Below are 22,045 nucleotides of genomic sequence, written 5' to 3'. Positions count from 1 at the left end.
AAGGGGTTATCAGACTGGTACCTATGCTGGTTAAAGGCTGCAAAAACAGAGATCAAAACAGGGCAAAAGACAGCAGAGAACCCCAGCTGCACAAGGCCACACTGGTTCAGCGCAAGCCTAACACTGTCAGTTTGACATTCAGCGCAGGTAGCCTTCACGGGACCTGCGTTGAAATGCAGACTGCCTTCACAGTGTCTGCGCTGAAAGAGAAACTCTCGTTTCCCTTGGGTTCCGGGTCATAAAATGCTCAAAAATCAACTGTTTCAGGCCAAATCAGAAACACAAGCAAGGTATAAACAGAGGGATGCTTTGAGAGGGTACTAAAGACTATCACAAAGGATCATCAAGTCATTTGTGAGTCCATTGTTGAGATCATAGACAAAAACCCAGTGAAGGATCAAAGCAGCAACAGTCTACTTTGCGAAGCAGTTCGATTGTTGCCGTTGAGTCTATGAAGTAAACAATGATGTAAACACAAACAAAATGACTAAAACAAATCTCCCCAGCGGAGTCGCCAATTTTTTGTGGGGAAAAATGCCTATACAGGATGATCCTATCCACCTAAGGTGTGACAGTACCTTAGCAACAAACAGATACAGCTACTTCGGTTTATTCCTTTATGAAATATGAAAGAGGGGAGATTGGTAGACTTACCGTTGTCTTCCGATTGTCCCTCGATCTAGATCCTTTTCTCTTTGGGTGTCCACAACTACTTGCCTCCTCGCTTGCTCAAGAGAACAGCTACTTGATTTCCACGAGATCACAAGAGAACAGCTACCTGTGACAAGAGAACAGCTACTTGCGACAAGAGAAGGACACAACACAAAGGCAAATATACATATTCATAAATGATTCAGGATTAGAAGTAAATCAAATATACTAATGCAAATCATACAAAATAAACCAGCATATAGGAAAGAACCAAGAAGCTTTATTGATTGATAACAAGGTTCAGGAAGAGATACAACCCATAGGGCTCCAACCCAGCATCTCCTTCCCAGCAGAATGGAATTCCTTCTTCAGCTCCCTTCAAAGCATTAAGCACCCAATGATCCAACCTCAAACCAACAGCAATTCTTTGCAATAATAAAATTCCAGCCCCCTGATCTCATGGAGGAGAGATCTATATATAGGAGTTTTGGAGAGAGGATGAGTCAGCTTGAGGCTGGTATGAAACTGACTAGTGTCCTCTCCCTCTTCAGTTCTTGAGTCCACTTGGAGGTTTTTGCTTCCACTTGGATATTTGGAACCTCTTACTCATCACCAGTCGAATTCCTTGATGCAAGTGTCATTTTGGAAGCTTCCTGGGCATTGACACCTTGAGAAATGAGCCTGCCACTTGTCCAGTTACGCTCAACGCAGGTAGCCTTTGTTGCAGTTGACATTCAACGCAGGTAGACAGTGGAGCAGTTGACATTCAGCACAGATGCTCAGTGGAGCAGTTGACATGATCCAGAATTGGCCTGTTTTTGAGTGTTTTCAGGTGGAGAATTTCTGAGAATTGCTGTGGTTTGTTGGCCTTGTTCCTCTAGGGGTAGGAACAACATGTTTAGGGACTTAGGATCCCTTGATTATGGACATTTCATGCTCAATGTTGTAAGGTACAAAAATGTCTATAACAGCCCTGCAGGATAAAAGTACAAAAAGGACCAGGGAAGAAGGTTCTTTCTCAAGCATAGATACAACACATGACAGATTTGAAATCATGTACAGGAAAAAGCCCAAGCTAAATCCTGTAAATGAGCAAGAAGAGTAAGAAGATGTCATTGAAACAATAAAGAAATTCCAAATCATGGACACAGATACAGGGGTTAGAGAAAATATAACTCCATTGGTTTTAGAGGAAACTCATCAACCATCCACCTCTAACACTCAAAGCATTTAGAAGTAGCTTCGCATAGAGGTTTCATCATCAAGAAAACAAATGGATAAGGAAAAGGACATAAAGGAGAAGTATAAGGAGATCAAATTAACAAATGAGGCTTTGAAAGCTAAAACATATACCCAATACTTCAAACAGACTCCTGACAATTAGAATAGGTTGATGTTAGCTTTTGACATTAAAACTGTTAAAATGAAAATGACCTTTTTGCAGCCTACAGTCCAGCAGCCTATGTCATCAGCAGACTACAGGAAGACAAAGTTTGAAGTTTTGGCCAGGGATGTTGACCCTATTGATCAAATTGAATTCCATAATAAGGCGGGTGAAATGATATACTCAACAATGGCCAAGAAGGCCATGACTGTTCAGAATCTTCAAAATTCTCTGGACAACATCACAACACAGTTTAAGCTAGAGAAAGCATCATCATAGGCAAAAGATAACATAATCAAGTTGCTAGAAGACTTGGTAATTGAAATTGGATATAATCCAAATGATATCAAGGCTTCAGAAAAAATAGTAAAGAAGAAAAATGAAGATATTGCTGCTTTAAAGAAGCAACTGAAGTTACCTTCTTCTGAACATCCACGGACCAAGGTGGTCCTAGAGAGCCAAACCCAGAAAGATGAGATGATGGACCTTATTCTCAAACTAAATGCTCAATTAAAAGAAATGGAGAATGAATTGGACAATTTAATACATATGAAATAGGCCAACATTGAGACAGCTATTGCTACTGCTATTCCTACAGTTACTACAGAAGGTCCTTCTGCTTGGCAGCTTCATTGGCCCCAATAGCTCTACTAGCTATAACACTTCCAACTACATCAACAACTGCTTTAGCAACAGGTTCAACAATAGCAAAAACTCATCCTAGTGGTGAAGAAGCTAAACTGATCAAGGCAATGGAGGATATGTCCATACAGACCACGAAAATAAATAGGCTTAAGGAACAAATGAAAAGTTTAGAGGATGAGAAGAAACTCATCCAGATCATGAATAAGAATGAAGCTAAGAAGACAAACAGGTTGAATGAAAAGATACAGAAATTGGAGAAGGAATTAACACTGAAGGAGCCACTAGCCCAGGCAAAACAAATTTTATGGGCCAATATCATTGACTCAGTCAATGATATTTGGCCATCTATACAGGTGATATTTGAACAAAATGATTTAGTTAAAGAGGCTAGTGAAGCAATTCAAAGGGTTAAGGTCGAACTTGGAAATATGCCAGAAGAAGCCTCAAGAATAATCCAATTCCTTAACTCGAAGAATAAATATGATTTGTAGGAGTTGGGTATAGTTGACAAAACTAGAACTATACTAGAGGTGAAGAAGGTAATCACCAAGAGGAATGTGATGATGTAGCTTGAGGATAAATTCCAAACAATGGAGGTAGCTATAGGGAGGTTCATGGTCAAACTTGATGCTTTGAGGCAGAAAGGTCTGCCTAATCCATTGGTAATAAATGACATATTAATGCCACATGAAGACTATGACAAGAGAATTAGAGAAATGGCAAAGGAACAATCCAGCAGTTCCTACGTGAAAGGGATGCCTACAGGAAAAGTCCTTTACCAGGCTTTTGAGAACGTCTTTTACCTCCAACATGAGGCAAAACATCTTTTTGTAAACAATCCCACCTTTGCAAAATATGCAAAAGCTGATGAAGTCTACAGAAGAATGGTAAATATTAAATTACCATATACAAAAACTTGGGAAAAATTGAGTGATTTACTATGAAAATGCAAGGTAAACAATGAATACAGACAAGTAAAAGAAAACAATAGATCAGCTAAGTAAAAGAGTATCACATGAAAGAGTATCAGTCAAAAGGCAAAGTAAAAGAACAGCTAGCGTAGAGCAACAACAAATGAGAGAAAGCAGCAAAAGATCAAAGCATAAAACAACAAAGTTAAATAAAAAAAAGGGACAACTAGCCTTTTAGTTTCATAGGTGTCTCTATCTTCTTGCATGAAGATATTTATTTTCCTTGAATAATTCCTAAAACTAGTTTGGGATATTTTGTAACTATTTTTTGTATAAATACTTCATAATTCAAAGTATAAAGTGTGGATTGTTAAATATTTCTATAGTTACATTGATCTGAAAGCCTGAGGGTTTATTGTAAAAAATTGCAAGTCAGCAGACTGGACTGAGTAATAAAGGCATTGCATTACATGATTCATGTGTTGGGCCACTTCATTCAGGTATATTTCATTTGTCAAATTGTTATTTTCTTAAGTATTTCACAAACATACATGTGTTTCCAATTTGAATGAAATAACTAGAATTTTACTTCAGAATTTGTTTAAGTTCACTTTGTCTTGAACAATTATTCATTTTAATGTTTTCTTCTGATATCCAGAGTAGGGAATTCTTCATTGCTCCCTATTTTCAATTGATCTCTTTCATTTCCTTCACTATCCGGTTTGAGGAATCCTTAACTGCTCCTTGACCCCAATTGAAAAACCACTTCACCATCTAGTCGAAAAGATCTGAATTGACTTAGCTACCTTGCCTTGTGAACACTATCTTTAGAACTTGATTCAATCTCATTTTCTTGACATTTGGACTCCATGTCCCAACGGTAAAAATACATTTAGCTATCCATCTGAATCAGTGATTCCACCACCAAATCAAATCAAAACCCAATCAAGCTTAAATAACTAGCCTAAAATCAATTAACTCAATAAAGTTAAATCATAAAGAGATATCCCTCTTTGAGCATTAGGAAGGCTAGATCCTGATCTCAAAAGTAGGTTTGTGGTTACCTCTATCATTTCTTTCATGACAACCCTAAAGAGATTTTAGAGTGATAACACAATCTCAAATGATCAGATTGAAAAATATCTACCCATAACCACAGTAGAAGCGAAGAGATTCAAAAATGACAATGATGTCCATTCTAGAGAAGTGTACAACTAGACTATAATTATTAGGTGGAAGGGGAAGACAAGAAGGCTAGGAAACATTGGACCCTTGATGATTTGGACATTGAGAAGCCCTTAGGAAGAGGAAAAATTGGCAATGTGTATCTTTCTAGAGAGAAGAGGAGCAAGTATGTGGTGGCTCTGAAAGTACTATTTAACAATCCACTAAAACAATCCTAGGTAGAACACCAATTGAGAAGGGAGATCTAAATACAGAGTCACTTGAGACATCCCAATATACTTTGCTTGTATGGATACTTTTATGGTCTGCATTGTGTTTATCACATTCTTGAATTTACCTAAATACACTCAGGAATGAATCCTTGAAGAATCAATCATTCTGATCTATAGAATACTTCTATCCTCCATTACCGCCACAAATTGAAAAATTGCTGCCATTGATTTTTTCAATGGAAAACTGTCAAGGAGAGAAATCTTCTTTTTACATACAATTATCAAGGAGACAGTAGCAATCCTACAAAGCTATTCGATGTTCAATTTTTTTACTCTGTTACTTCCTAATCAAAGGAGAAAGAACATCATGATTCGACACACAATTGTACTCCTTAAGTTAGGAGTTCCAGATAGATTCTAAAATATTTTGGAAATATGAGTTACATAGAATGGAATACAGAGTCCAGAGGCTCCTTCCTTAAGTTATGCATTGCAGATAGATTCTAAAATATTTTGGACATCTGAGTTAAATGGAATAGTCTAAAATCTAGAATCAAGTTATACTCAGGTAAATTACACTAAGAATATGTGTGAATATGTGTGTTTTATACATTTGGGCTACATGAATCCTGTAATGAAAGAAAGTTGATATTGTCTAGAAAATTGACTTGAAAATTTTGCTAATATGTGCCATAATCCAAAGCTATGTATTCTTCAGACATCTATATATACTTAAACATAACATAGTACAACACAATATTTTTTGAAATATCTATAACACATTTCTACTTTAAATGGAAATGGAATAATAGGGTCTACATTTCACAGTTAAAACACTCCACCATAAAATAAGGGAAAAAATGGTGCATTATCCCTTTGATTTCAAACCTGTCCTATGATATCCATATATTCTATGGTACCAAATTCTAATACATATGCTAATAGTAAATACCATATGTATATAGACATGGGTTGAATAGTTCCACAACGACTTAACATAAAAGCACATTTTCATGCAAAAATATAAAGCCCCAAGTTTAATGGTATCCAATTGGAGCTATAGCTTCCCCCAGTGCTTTTCCTTGGTAATGAATGTCCTGCAAAATCATAAACATGACACAACAAATGATTAGCTCATAAAAGAAATAGGCGGTGAATGAAGTTAAACTGAAATAGAGTGAAAAGACCGAATAAAAATGCTTCACTGAAATCACATTGTTGAGGCAATTAGAGTCTAAATGAAATAGAAACAGAATGCCAAGATATGCCCTCATGAAAGAAACAGAAAGATTGGATAAGGGTTAGCTTGAGCCCTAAACCTTAAATGAAACTAACAGAAAATGTGATAAACCCTGACCCTTAAACCCTAAATCCTAGATGAAACTAACAGTATCATGGGATAAGCCCTAGAGGCCTAACCCTAAACCCTAAATGATATGAACAGAAAAATGGGAAAGACTACTTACTGATGCAAAGTGGTTGACGTCGTGATGGTGCACCTCATCAGCCCTAATTACCACAACCACATCTCTGAGAGTTGAATCCTTGGGAAGCCTCCAGTAATCTATAGCTATGGCAGGGGCTGGCATGTTTGGAATGTTTCCTTTGTCCAGCTCCTTGAGAAATTCAGTGTAGGAGTGGATAGCTTCTTCTTCAAGATAACCCACAATCCTGTGTGCAAGTTTGGGGGAAAGGATGTACATGAGGAAGTATGCATTGAAGAAGACTCCTTGCATTGTAAAGACCAAGGCCCTCTCATACCACTTGGGTTTTGTCACCTCCATAAATGTCATGAGGTGCATCCTCTCATTCTAAGCTTCTTCTAAAAGTGATTTTATCCATCCACCACTGTGTTGAAATTGTCTGAGGGACTTGCAGTGGAGGAGCATTCCTCCAACCATCCCTGGGACAGCAGCCACTATTTCCAGCATCATGGCTCGACAACCATATCGCCACTGCACAGGACATGGAGTGTTAGTGGAAATCCTTTTCAAATTGAGGCCCAGATGAAAATACTAAAGAAACACATGTACAATCATGAATGTTAAATTAAACATCAGCCATAAAATGACTTTTCAAATCGAGGCCCAAATCAAAATACTAAAGAAAAACTCATACAATTATGAAAGTTAAATTAAACATCGACTATAAAATGAACCAAAAAAAAATCATATTCTTATGATTTTTGTCAAGACTTCCCTCTATCTTCAAACATGGGAATATTAAATCTATAAAAACAGCATGAGAAGTAATACTTACCTACTCTCATTGCATCACACTAGGATGGTGCTCCATTTCATTAACATTAATATTAACTTGTTGCCGAGCACCGCTCCTGGCGTGGGAAGATGTTGTAGAGCACAACAATCTCCAAAAATGTATCACCAGATAAAGTTCAATCTAATTAATGATAGCAAAACAAATCCAACAATATTTTATTGCTTGATAAACACTTCCCCAACTTTTCGAAACATATTACCAGCCAAATTGGCAACCACAAACAAACACTAATGTAAAAGCGTTTCAGAGAGAGACACCTAAACCTTGCTTACACTGATGCTTTACAAACTTTGTTCAACCTCCAGGAAGTCACTCAATGTGCAGTGAGTTGAAATTAAAGGAAATTTTTTAACTAGGGAATCAAATAAATTTAGATTCTCACCTGAAAGAACACATCCGTTGGAAATCTAAGTGACTTCACAGTCCAGAAAGAAAACTTGTCAAGAAATGTCGTTGGAACGTGATGCTTCTTCAAGTCAATGCTCAAGTTTGGAGTGTATGTTTCCCAGGGATGCTTTACTGCCATGAAAAGCATGTGATACACAGGGATGTCAAGTCAGAGAATTTGTTGATGGGCTCTAAGGGTGAACTGAAAATTGCAGATTTTGGATGGTCTGTGCATACCTTTAGTAGAAGGCGTACCATGTGTGGAACCTTGGATTATTTACCCCTAGAAATGGTTGAAAATAAGGAACACAACACTGCAGTTGACATTTGGAGCTTGGGAGTACTCTGTTATGAGTTTCTCTATGGCATTCCACCATTTGAAGCAAAGAAGCACTCTGATACTTACAGAAGGATTGTCAAAATTGATTTGAAGTCTCCTCCCACGCTAGTAGTTTCTGATGCAAAAAGAGGACCTCATTCGTCAAATATTAGTGAAATATTCTACTAAGCACCTCCCTTTACATAAAATTCTTGAACACCCATGGATTGTTCAAAATGATGATCCTACTGGTGTTTATGGATAGAATCATTAAGATAGTTCTATTTGGTTGTAGGCTCTATCTTTATTGATTTGATAATGTTAACTATTAGTTGACAACTTATCAAATTATTTAATACAATTGAAACTTCTTTCTTGACTCATCCCATATATTTCCTAGATGAAAATACTAAATAAAAACACATACAATCATGAATGTTAAATTAAACATCAACCATAAAATGACTTTTCAAATTGAGGCCCAGATGAAAATACTAAAGAAAAACATGTACAATCATGAATGTTAAATTAAACATCAACCATAAAATGAACCAAAAAAAAATTTCATAATCCTGTGATTTTTGTCAAGACTTCCCTCTGTCTTCAAACAGGGGAATATAAAATCTATAAAAACAACATGAGCAGTAATACTTACCTACTCTCACTGCATCACACCAGGATGGTGCTCCATTTCATTAACATTAATATTAACTTGTTATCGAGCACCACTGCTAGTGTGGGAAGATGTTGTAGAGCACAGAAATCTCCAAAAATGTATCACTAGATAAAGTTCAGTCTAATTAATGATAGCAAAACAAATCTAGCAATATTTTATTGCTTGATAAACATTACCCCAACTTTTCTAAACATATTACTAGCCAAATTGGCAACCACAAACGAACACTAATGTAAAATCATTTCAGAGAGAGACACCTAAACCTTTCTTATACTGATGCTTTACAAATTTTGGTTAACCTCCAAGAAGTCACTCAATGTGCAGTGAGTTGAAATTAAAGGAAATTTTTTGACTAGGTGTTAGCGGTGCTAGACGTGCCAACATGTCAAGGGGATCTCCTTGGTAAGAAGTCCCAATTAGACCTTAGACCCTTTGGTGTAGGAGTCCTAGTAGTGGCTCCTATGGTAATGCCTTGACCGTGATTTTGCATAGAGTCAAGTAAGATAACTTTGTTTCTAGCAAGGGTGTGATAGCTACAGTGAGTCACAGAAGGTGCATGAGAGGTTCTAACACATGTGAGTTGAGATGAGTGCACCCCTTGGCAACTTGTAATAATACATGGTTGGGAAGGGAACACACAAGTGAAGATACATCACAAGATGGAAAGAAAGTTAGCTAGAAATCCAAAGTGATGGTTAAACCAACAACACATTTCAGAAAGATTCATACATAGTCATACATAATAGTCCATACATGCATAAGAAAGAAAATACATATGCCACTTAGAGTAAACAAGATAGTTGGAATAAAATACAACATATGCATGAAACATGCTGGCTTTTATTATATAAAGAAGTGTAAATTCCAGTCATACAATACATCCATGTCCAACCACTAGCTCCAATAGTGGAATGTTACAACCACATCTGCCTGCTCCTCCAAAGAGACGTACTATCTCCGTGAAGTGGAGAAGACAAGGAACATTACAATATTGTCCAAGCTCTCTCCAAGATAGTCTTATCAGAAGCTTGGTTGACCAAAATCCTATACAATGAGTTATGAGGGACTATTTATAGCAAAGGGTGGGTGACCCTTGACATTACCCTTTGTGACAGTTCAACTACCCACATGACCCTTCACCTACTCTATGGCTGTTACATACATCTATTGTCACTTGACTTACACTTGAGATGACTTAACATTACAATGCGCATGTACTCATGTGAGACAAATTGGCTTGAGCAATCAATGCAAGACATCACTGACACTCGGTCCGTTGTGATGAGACCAACTTCTTGACATGCTTGTGATGGCGAAGGTGGTGAGATGATGCCAATCTTGGTCATCCATGATGGTGTGCATGCACCCCATGGTGACATCTTGATGAAGCGAACTCTTGCCTCTGTTGCAACCACTACATTGGTTCGACTCCTTCATCCAACTCATTTGCTAACATGGGTATGGTCATCTGGGTGCGGGTGAACTAGTAATGCACATGCATAGTGTCCGTGCTAATCTTCAACTCTGTGTTGGTGGTCATGCACATCAACTTGTTGAAGTACACGTTCAGCTCCAGTTGGACTTGCTTCTTGTCTTCACCTTGGTGAGTGTGTGGAATGGGTTGGATCGCATGCATGCGCACAATGACATGCATGCTGCTAAATCCCATGCATGCGATCAATAACACTTCTCACCATGCCTGCTTCGTGCCATCTGCTGGGATGGATCTTTAACTTGTACGGATGCATTTTCATCCATGAGTGCATGTTGTGTGCATTGTTGTTCCTGTTGATGCCACAACTCATTCATCTGTTTGTGCAGCTTCATATTCTTCCTTGAGTTGATGCTTGAGCACATGCAACTCCTTCTTTGTTACATTCTCTGTCTTCGTGGATATTCATGTCGCGCCGTCACCTCATAGCCTCAGTCTGCAAAGTTGCTTTCATCATCAATGGATCTCCTTGAGCTCGCAACTTTGTTCTACCTCTGTGCTGTCAACAACCTTCTTCTCACGTTCGCTGCATCTGGTATGTTTCCTTGAGCTGATGTTCATGACGATGCTCGTTGTGATGTTGTTGCCATCATATCTTGATTTTCTTGTCTATGAACAACTTAATGTCTTCGTGGGTACGCAAGTTCATAGACACTTGATCGACTACATCTTCAAGTGTGCTCTGAATGATGTCTTCGTCTTTGCTCTCCTAAAACCATTATACCTGCACTGTTGAGAGGAATACAAACACCTACGATACTTGGAGACATGGAAACACTCATGGCAAGCAATCTATCAGTCGAAAACCAAAATGAACTTGAGAACTAACTTGCAACATACCTATGTGACTGATCATGAAGGTTGCACAATTTCAGCCGGGAGGTTGGGAGAATGACTGCCAAGACTGCGCAAAGCACAATCTGGGTGCTGTGAGAGTGACTAACTACTGGAATTGTGCAATGCACAGTCCAGTTTGGCTACTGACTACTGGATATGCACAATGCGTAATCTCAGCTCACAATGGCTGCAAGCTAGTGACTGCGTTGCACAATTTTCTGGGCCAGTAATCACTATCCCTTATAAAGGCTCAAAACAGTGCTAGAGAATAGTGTTTGGGTAGAAATGCACATTTATGGAGAGAAAACCAGAGCCTTCCTTCACCGTATTATGCAATGTTGTCTTAGTGAAGGCAGAGTCCAAGCCGAGGTTGCCCAGACTCGCCGACGGGCAACTAAACATGAATGTGAGTGCGACTACATGGTTATACTGAGTGTAAGCATAAGTGAATAATCATGCATGAAAACGGTGAATGATAGATTCAAAAAACGAAACAACATGCATATGGGTGAGGTGAGTCGACAAATAGGCAACCATTCATGAAAAGTAGTTTCATGCATGCGATAACAGTGAGATAGAAATGAAAACTGAAACAATGCTAGGACAAGTTAGTATACATGTAAACGATAGCAAGCATTCAAAGAAATCAAGCAAACAATACTCACACAAGCGAAAACACAAAAAGCGACAGAAATGCAACGCAAGGCATGGAAAGTGGGCTTACCCCAAAACAACTAAGTTGAATGTGCCGACTGCTCCTAGATGTGATGTGGGATTTCAGAGCTGCAAGTTTAATGTGAGGAATGAGCTTTGTAGCATTCAGTTGATGCTTTTTGATAAAATCGAGGTTGTGATGTGCATGCCACAAATTTAGGGAAAGCGACACTTGGTGGGAGGTTTCTGAAATGAGCCTTGCATGTAACCTCAAACTGCCCAAAAATAGATCCCCTTTACATGATGTGTTAGGAGAAGAAGCCCATGCATGAAAGTTTGTTTTGCTTTGTCTCGGAGGGAACCGGTCAACTCAGTTGCACATGCAAGAGGCTACTCAACTACTGGGAGAAAATGCGCATTTCTAGCAGGGAGCTGGGCTGGTTGCCCAAGAGATTTGCACAATTTTTGGGTAGAGCAGCTGACTTCTGCCTAGATTTGTGCAAATTTTTGGTTGAACATCCCTGCTGAGGAAAATTGCGTAATTTTCACTGTGAGTGTTGACTCACAGAATTGCGCAATTCTGGAGCCCAGCCGGCTGCGAGACAGGATTGCACGATTTTTGGAGGGAAGGCTTGCCCCCCATAAATGCACAATTTCTTGGGGGAGCTGCTCAACCTACAACTGAATCAAGTACTGAATCAAGTCTGTGTTATCAGCCTGTGAGGGGAGTGCATCAAGCTGTGATCGATAGGTTGCCTTTGTGCAAGCAAAACAGTGAAGCTTGTGAACTTGACTAAGCAAGACACACCACTGTGAAAAGTTGGTAGGGAGACTCCAAAACGAAGCTAAGGCAAAATTTTGGAGGGTGGTTGTAGCCGCTACAACACTAGGAGATCAAATAAATTCAGATTCTCACCTCAAAGAACACATTTGTTGAAAATCTAAGTGACTTCACAATCTAAAAAGAAACCTTGTCAAGAAATATTGTTGGAAAATGATGCTTCTTCAAGTCAATGCTCAAGTTCGGAGTGTATGTTTCCCAAGGCTGCTTTACTGCAATGAAAAGCATGTGATAGATAGGGATGTCAAGTCAGAGAATTTGTTGATGGGCTCTAAGGATGAACTGAAAATCGCAGATTTTGGATGGTCTGTGCATACCTTTAGTAAAAGGCGTACCATGTGTGGAATCTTAGATTATTTACCCGTGGAAATGGTTGAAAATAAGGAACACAACATTGCAGTTGACATTTGGAGCTTGGGAGTACTTTGTTATGAGTTTCTCTATGGCATTCGACCATTTGAAGCAAAGAAGCACTCTGATACTTACAGAAGGATTTTCAAAATTGATTTGAAGTCTCCTCCCACGCTAGTAGTTTTTTATGCAGCAAAGGACCTCATTCGTCAAATATTAGTGAAATATTATACTCAGCGCTTCCATTTATAGAAATTTGTCGAACATCCATGGATGGTTCAAAATGATGATCCTATTCGTGTTTATGGATAGAATCAATAAGATAGTTCTATCTGGTTGTAGGCTCTATCTTTATTGATTTGATAATGCTAACTATTAGTTGACAATTTATCAAATTATTTAATACAATTGAAGCTTCTTTCTTGAATGATGCCATAGATTTTTTGGATTTGCTGCAATCCATCAAATTGTTTGTATTTGTTGCAGTCAGTTAGCCTTGATTTAGTTGCAGAATAGTAAGGGTTTTATTGTGATTAGCTCGGGTTTGATTTTCGGTGTTCCCCTTTTCCAAACACGCCAGTTTCCAAACAGGCTTACCTGATGATCCCACGAGTTCAACTCTCTCTGGCCAACATCATGTATTTATGATAATTTCCAGAGTGCGATTACTTGTAGATGGCTTCTTACCATTGCCAACCTTTGTATCGATACTATCAGCATTAGAACATAGCATTATGTACTTTATAATGGCATTCATTATGAAAAGCATGTGATTCACAGCGACGTCAAGCCAGAGAATTTGCTGATTGGCTTTAAAGGTGAACTGAAAATTGTAGATTTTGGATGGTCGTAAAGAGCGAGTCCCATAGTCATTTTACCTCGAGCTGCAAATCATCTTCCGAAACAGAGCATCTTCTCATTACAGAATTTGTCAAACCTTAAATCAGACAAACTTTATGTGAGGGCATGAAAACTATCAACAATAATTATTAAGTTTTGAACATAAACAATAAATGCTAAACCTAAACCTACATTTTTTATAATAAATCCTAAACCCTCGACTGCATTCGAATTATAAATCTGAAACCCGCACTCTAAAATAGAGCTCTTTTTTTGTTGTCGTTCTCAAGTCTAAATCCTATACTCCTAAGTCAGCTATGTAGTTTAAAATAGATATCATTTATACTCTAAACGCAATGTTAATGGATCCTTAAATCTGATATCATGAGCCCCAACCTATCGTTGCAATTTAAATTCTAAGATATAAGTCCTTAACCCTCGGTAGATCTCTACTGAACCTTAAAATTCAATCTTGAACCTTAGTGGGGTAAATTAAATACCTATAAAAGACGATCTTGATTGAAAATAGAGCTGCAAATCGTCTTCCAAAACAGAGCATCTTCTCATTACATGATTTGCCAAACCCTAATTCGTACAAATCTTCTGTGAGGGCATGAAAACTGAAATCAACAATGCATTTGGCGTAATCCACCAAACTCTGGGCTTGGGCAGCGAAATTGGCCTTAAGAGCTGGGCGAAGGAGCTGATAGTAAACTTAGATCTTTGCGCTGAGAAAGAAAATTGAAGCAGTCTAACAAAGGAACAATCTGCCCCTCCACTGCATTCAGATTGTTGGGATTCGGCAGACTTCCATTTCTAGAGAAAGTGTTTCACTTATAAAACAAATAACAGCCAGAACTCAGAACTTGAAGTTATCTAGAGCTAAATCACAAGAATTTGTACATTATAATATGTAGACATCCTCTGCGCAGATATAGATACACGGCGAAATGACCACAGGGGTTCTTCCGAGTTTGAAACAGTTGAAACTGTATAACGGTTGAAACTGTATTAATCTGACGGTACAGACTTCTTCAGCTATGAAGTTTAAAACAGATATCATTTATTCTCTAAACACAATATTAATGGATCCTTAACTCTGAAATCATGAGCCCCAACCTATCGTTGCAATTTAAATTCTAAGATGTAAATCCTTAACCTTGGGTAGATCTCTACTGAACCTTAAAATTCAATGTTGAACCTTAGTGGGGTAAATTCAATACCTGTAAAAGACGATCTTGATCGAAAAAAGAGCTGCAAATCGTCATCCAAAACAGAAATCATCTTCTTATTACAGAATATTTCAAACCCTAATTCAGACAAATCTTCTGTGAGGGCATGAGAACTGAAATCAAGATTGCATTTGGCGTAATCCACCAAACTCTTGGCTTGGGCAATGGCATTTGCGTTAAGAGCTGCGGGAAGGAGCTGAGAGTAAACTTGATTGCAGATCTTTGCACTGAGACAGAAAATTGAAGCGGTCTAAGAAAAGAACAATCTGCCCCCCCACTGCATTCAGATGGTCGGGATTCGGCGGACTTCCATTTCTAGAGAAAGTGTTTCACTTATAAAAGAAATAACAGCAAGAACTCAAAACTTGGAGTTATCTAAAGCTCAATCATAAGACTCTGTCCATTATAATATGTAGACATCCTCTACACATATATAGATACGCTACGAAATGAGCAGGGTTCTTCTGAGTTTGAAATAGTTAAGACTGTCAAATTATATAACGGTTGAAACTGTATTAATCTGACGGTACAAACTTCTTCAATAATCTAACATTTAATCTGATGGTGCAAACCAATGTAGAGTGGCAATTAGGAGAGTTATTTGCATAGGGAAACGCCTTACGGCGTAAATATTTTGGAGTAGCCATTTTTCCCCAAACGCGAAGTTGAAATGATATCTGAAGTCTTAAACGTGGAGTTGAAATGATATATGAAGTCTTAACACTGTAAAATGCATATATTTTCTTAGGCGGTTGCGTTTTGTGAAATCTGACGGAATCAATTTTTCATCCTATGGGGCGATTGTGTTTGGTGAAATGTCAGGGACGAAACCATCCTGCATAATTAAATTTTCAACCTATGGTTTGGAAGTGTTGAATGTGAATACGGTTTTGCAGTTTCGGACGAAACGAAATCGAAGGCAAAGCAATATGGGATGCATATGAAATTAAAGGTGGCTCTATTAACATATAAATATGAACCTTGAAACAATTTTTCTACCACGTACCTATGTAGGTCTATCTTTCTAGAGCATTTGAATTTTCCAGATAAGACCTTTGACGTGATGCTACAAAAGAATTGACTTTGATTTAATAATAAAATAAGCCGTGCTAAGGTTATTGATTTTATTATGTTTTCTGGAGTTTACACAACACTAAACACCACCAATGCTAAATATGCAGTGGCAACACTTCTTTTATTCACTCAGGTCGTTGCTCAAGAACTCAACTCGAGCCAACATAGCAAGATCGGTGCCCACTGTACTACCAAACGCCTTATAATGCCAACTGTACTACTCGCTCTACGCAAGGGAGTGTTACCGTACTCAGTCTCTTTGGGCTCATTTAATCTGACCGAGATAACTACTGCTAAAACTAAACTGTAATGGATTCAATGGTCTACATGTCCAGGTTGCCAGAAGGAAATCAATGCAGCAAAATTTTCCGGCTGACATTCGAGCACTGGAGGGGAAACTTTGATATATATATATATATGGTAAGTTAATTAATTATATGGCAACACTTTTGTTCTCTATATATAGTTTCAGTCATCATAAAAGTTTTAGAGATATGTATGCAAAGTAGTCCCCAGTTTGCTTTCAACGATTTGAAAGATAGATTTTTGTTTAGGAAGAGATCGCTGTTCTCATTCTTGAGAGTGATGGATCCTGAAATATTGGTTTTAACCAGGATTACATAAACAATGAAAATTTGAGCTAATGCAAAATCCACATTGCCAGAGACTTGTATGCTTATGCTACTACAAACTTCCGGTGCTATAAATACATTTATTATTTGTTTGAGATGATATGAGTGCATTGTTGCCAGTAATTTATGATTAAACTTAGATATTTTTACTTGACATATTGGTTTGATTTGAGATTAAATTTAGGTAACATTCTCCATTGAACCATTGATTTGACAGAGGGTTGTGTTCGAATTCTAGAATGGTATTGCTAGCATTGCATTGTGACTATTTTGGCAAATTTTAGGAAGGGATGCTCTTAGAGAGGACAAATGATACTGTTAAGAAACTAACTGCAAGGACTTAGTTGCACTGGTTTTAAATTAACTCGCTCGTGGCCGTTTCTTTCCATGTTATTATTGTGCACGTGATCTACCTCCGAACGATAATGTTGAACTGAACCATTAATCAAACAATATTTCGCATTTAGATGGTGTTCGAAGGGGCATTCGTCTTCTCAACTATTAAAATGCACTCTCGGCAAACATATTTCAAACTTATCTTTAAAGAGAAACATTTTGAATGACACAAATAAAGATTTCATCTGGGGTCCATCAATCTATTTTTTACTTAATCGACTAGAAGATTTAAGAAGCACCTTCTCTGATCATTGAAAGAGGGATACCGGCTTTCTTTGCTAGGCGTGAATGTCATTTAATTCACTATATGCCATATTAATGAGCCATCATGTGGTTGATATATAGAATTAAGAGATGGGTTGCATATAAGCCTTATTGTTGATAATCGATGTCTAGCATTTTCCTTAGTGACCAAATTGGTTTGAGAGTGAACTACAAAATTAGTTTTTACATAGAACATGAAATTATAATGGATAAGCTTTTATGGTGTTAAGATATTACTACCAAGGTTTATGGGTAGCTATTTAAAATTGCTTTTCTAGTGTTACAAATATCCTTTCCTAGGCATGTCATAGTCAAAATTTTGATTTGTCTTTATAAAGTGCTTAAGAAAAGCATTTCTAAATCATTATAATTTTGATGAGTTAAAAAGTTAAAAGTGTAGGTATGGAAACACATATTTTGATATTTGAGACTCTTAATTAGAATGTACTTAAGAAATTTTAAGAAAAAATGGTTTTTCTTTTTAAACAAATGAATGTCATAAATATGACAATTTCTTTCCACCCGCTAAAATTTAGGAATGGTTTAATACTTTGCTTCACTATATAGTTAATATGAGTTTGTTCTTATTTATCATGTTGATTTTCTTCTTTAATCTAGTCAAATCATGCATACTTTTGGTTGAATCCTTATAGAATTTTTATATTTTTAATCTCTAAACGTTTACCACACCCAAATTTTTATACAAATTTAGATATAACTAGCTTAAATCTACAACAACTACTAAAGTCTATTCAAACATCATTCTCTACCTCCCTTTCGATTTTAAGATGTGACATTTTTTGAGGAAGGACATGTTCTTAACCATTAAGCCCACTCTTGAACCACACACACACCAAGAGTGAAACCATGTTGAGCATAGAAGGAATTAAGTTTACTAGTACGCAATTAAAATGTTTTAACCATGAGATATTTTTCTTTTTATTTTCTTAAGTTCCTTAACTATATTTTTCTAAATTCCATCATCATCACTTTAAAGTTGACCACTTTTGAAATATTTTTTATTTATTAGTATTTTTCAAATATTTTTTTAAAGACGTTCTCCCCCTCTTTCAAATCTTAAAATGAACATTGAACGTTGAGCCTAGGTTGGGGCTAGCTTTCTTATTGGTTGGATCCATCGACGATGGGATGCTTATCACCAAATTTGTATGAGTCAGGGCCAACTTGCTTATTGGTTGGATCAATCCACCGACGATGGGATGCTTATCACAGGGATTCTATGAGGCTCGATTGAGCCTGGACACCCCTTAGGAAGTTTCATTTCCCCAAAGTGGCTTCCACTCCTCAGCCCCTCCCCATGAGATTTGAACCTAGGACCAGAGGAGGACTAAACCCCACACAAACCAGCTAATCTACACCTCATGGATAAAATAAAAAAACATTGATTTTTTTATTATTATCTCTGTAAATAACATATATGAACTTGATATTGAGCATAGAAATAATTACACATCCCCCATACTAAACTATAGAAAACCCATTCACTATAACAATATATTTAATATTATTACATAACCTTACTCACTTATGATTTAGTTTCCATAACCTTTATTCTCTAATGTAAATAAAAAAAAATATTTTATTTTCCACAACATTATTTAAACCTTATTCATAGCATCATGATAGCTTCAGTCTGTAATTTATTTTTTGGTTAAGTAAGAATAGAGCCTTCTTAACCGCAAGAAATATTACATATACTACATGTCTTTACAAGTGTAAAGACCAACAAGGGTTAACCCAATGAAGAATAACCCGAAACAACTCGAAACCTCATACTTAAATATTACATCTAAACCTCCGCCCATTATCCAACCCAATGGCCATTCGATAAGACCCCCATTAATCCAACAGTTGTTAAAGAAATCACTTCGGAGATATGTGCGACCTTTACCATCTTTACGGAGCCGATAGGGTGAATAAACTGTCAATGTATAAAACTTCAGGTCCATTCTTGGACTCAACCTCCTCCCATGTTGAAACCCGATATCCTTTCGATCCAGATCTCGTAAGATCCGACAGTCACAAACACTATCGCCCCGCCAACATGTGCCCCTTTTACCCAGTTCACAGATCCGATAAGGATTATGAACCATTAGTTTATAAATGTTCGGGTCTGGTCTCAGACTTAACCTTTGATTACTTTTGGAACCCGATATCCATACGATTAGGCCCCTGTTGATCTGACGGTCCTATGAGATATCAGATCGGAAACTTGCATGGTCTTTACCCTCTTTACAGACCCAATGAAGATTGTGAACCGCTGATCTAGAAATCTTTGGGTTCGCTTGAATAGTTAAGCTTCAATCACTTTCCCACCCGATAGCCATTCGATGACAAAGGTTGTCACGATCTGTGGTCAGCGACCATCTAAGAAGCCTGGTGTCTACCAAGTGCCCCTCCCCTGTAGAAAGCTCTGTTTTAACCATTTTGAGAGATCAAAAATTAAGAATGACTTTCACTTTCACTTACTCCTGTTGTTGGTTGATAAAAGGTGTCTTTTAAAACTCCTAATTATCCCACATTAATCATCAACCTAGGCAAGTCCTCTTATTTCAAGAGTGTACACAATATGTGCATGCTATAATCCCAGAGAGTAATGTTTCTTACAATGCAATATAGATCTTTGATACAAGAGTAAATGGATGCATCTAATAAACTCAAATTGCAATTATTAAAGGAAGTATGACATCTAAGCTTCAAAACTCAATCCTCTACTGAAATCAAATCTCACACAAGCAATTCAATTAACAATAATTAGTCGAGAGTATAGTAGCAATAACTCATCTCTTCTTGGTTGATTTAATCTAAATTATACTCAATCTCTGCAAAGCAATCAAAATGGAAATGATATCAATTTGAGAGTTCAATAGCGATAATGTTATAGACATTTTTGGGCACTACAACCCCAAGCATGAAATGTCCATAAACCAAGGGCTCCTAAGTCCCTAAAAGTGTTGTTCTAACCCCTAAAGGAACAAGGTCAACTGATTACAGCCTCTCCCAGAAGTTCTCCATGAAAAATTGCTCAGAATTAGTCAAAACAGGATCATTTCAGCTGCTCCATAGGCAAAGTGCGTTGCATCTCTCCTAAACACACTGTGTGGGTGCGTTGCATTTCAAAAAGCCCTTCTATGGGGTGCGATGGGCGAGAAATGACAAATGGCAGTGTCATTCTGCGAGGTGGAGAGGCAATGGAAGCTTCCAGAAACTTCTCCTGTGACACTTGCCTCTCTGAATTCGACCAACGATGAGTAAGAGATCATCAATCTCCAAGTGGAAGCAAGAACTATTAGAGGGAAGACACTAATCAAGTCACAAGCTGACTCATCTCCCTTACAGATATCTATATATGGATCCCTCATCCCAGAGATCCAGAGGCTGGAATTTTGCATATTGTAAGGAATTGCTGTTGGTTTCTTGAGACAAACATCAGATTGTTGGGTGATCTAAGCTTTGTATGAGGTGAAGAGGGGCTTCCTTGCTGAGAGGATGATGTTGGGTCAGAACAACTGGTTGTAACTCCCCTTGGCTCTTTCTTGTTTATCAATAAAAGCTATTCAAGTTTTCCTCCATACTATTGTGTCATTTATATTTGCTGCATTTGTATGGTCAATTTACATCTGATCCTAGATTGTTTATGATTATAGATCCATGTTCTTGTATAGTGCTATGCTACTGTGATCTTACAGGTACTCTGTGAAGCTGGGTGTGCAAGGGAACAAGTAGCGAAAGACTATCAAGGAAGACAGGAATCGAACCAGGAGATTAGCACAAGACAGAGGTTGGTCTTCTTTGTTCTTCTCTATCTATACTTCATAAAGGAAAAACGAAAGTAGCTTTACTTTGTTTGTTTCTAAGGCAGCTATCACACCTTAGTGGGATAAGTAGTTCTGAGTAGATACTTTTCCCTGTAACAAAATGGCGACTCCGCTGGGGACGAATTAGTTTGTTTGTTTATCTTCCTTGTTGTCTATTTCATAAACTTACAGACGGAGTCTGAAGTCGTGCCAGGTAGCTTTCGAACTGCATTTGCTATGCAAATGCAAAGTAGATAAATGCCACTTCAGTCAATCTCCGAGATTTGTTTATGATTTAAAAAATGATTCACGAACTCTCTGATTGCCCTTGTGATAGCTCTTAGATCCTCCTTAGATCTACCCCTGATTGTTGCATTACTGATTACCATTTTCTCGGCCAAAACCCATGAACTGAACTGCAAACTGTGACCCGGAACCCAACCAAAGTCTCGTCTCTGGCCTAGCGCAGGTACTGTTCTGAGAATCTGAAATTCAGCGCACTTCCCGAGTGTAGTAGGTGCGCTGCATTTCAAATTCCCTGTGTTACAGGTGCACTGATCAGACTAGGCATTGTTCAGTTTTGGTTTCTGTGATTCATTCTTTCCAGTTCTATTCATGAATTTTGCTGCCTGTGATCAGTATATCTCTGTTTGAGACCCCTTTTCCTTGCTGTTATTCTGCCTCCTTTGTACAAAAGAACTGTAAATGTTTTTGTGTGTTTGTTGAGTCATTTTCAGTTCTCCTTTGCAAAAAGTAACATAATCGCACTGTCGTCCTTTGATTTGAAAGTGTCGCAAGTGTCGTTTTCAATCATAGGAAAGAGTTTGATTGATGTTGATAGTCGGTTATCCTATTACTATTTTTTTTGGTCTGAATTTGTAATTTTTCTAGTGTCGAAAACAAGTATTCATTTCAAAATCGTAAAGTGTTGTGATTGCCTCCATTTTTTATTTCGAAAAGAAAC

At 37.6% G+C, this 22,045-nt stretch overlaps 2 pseudogenes; one reads left to right on the top strand and one right to left on the bottom strand.

Annotated features, from left to right (window-relative positions):
* Positions 1–4,771: 4,771 nt before the first annotated feature.
* LOC149196904 (serine/threonine-protein kinase Aurora-2-like) lies at positions 4,772–8,248 on the top strand (annotated as a pseudogene).
* On the bottom strand, positions 6,026–6,922 carry LOC149196905 (ubiquinol oxidase 2, mitochondrial-like; annotated as a pseudogene).
* Positions 8,249–22,045: the final 13,797 nt, after the last annotated feature.

The sequence above is a fragment of the Pinus tabuliformis genome, chromosome 2_2 (assembly GCF_031772625.1).
Source record: "Pinus tabuliformis cultivar Carrire ecotype Pingquan chromosome 2_2, CPIR1, whole genome shotgun sequence".
NCBI classification, from domain to species: Eukaryota; Viridiplantae; Streptophyta; class Pinopsida; order Pinales; family Pinaceae; genus Pinus; species Pinus tabuliformis.
Note: the sequence above shows the minus strand (reverse complement) of the source record. Positions and strands in the feature narration are given on the sequence as shown.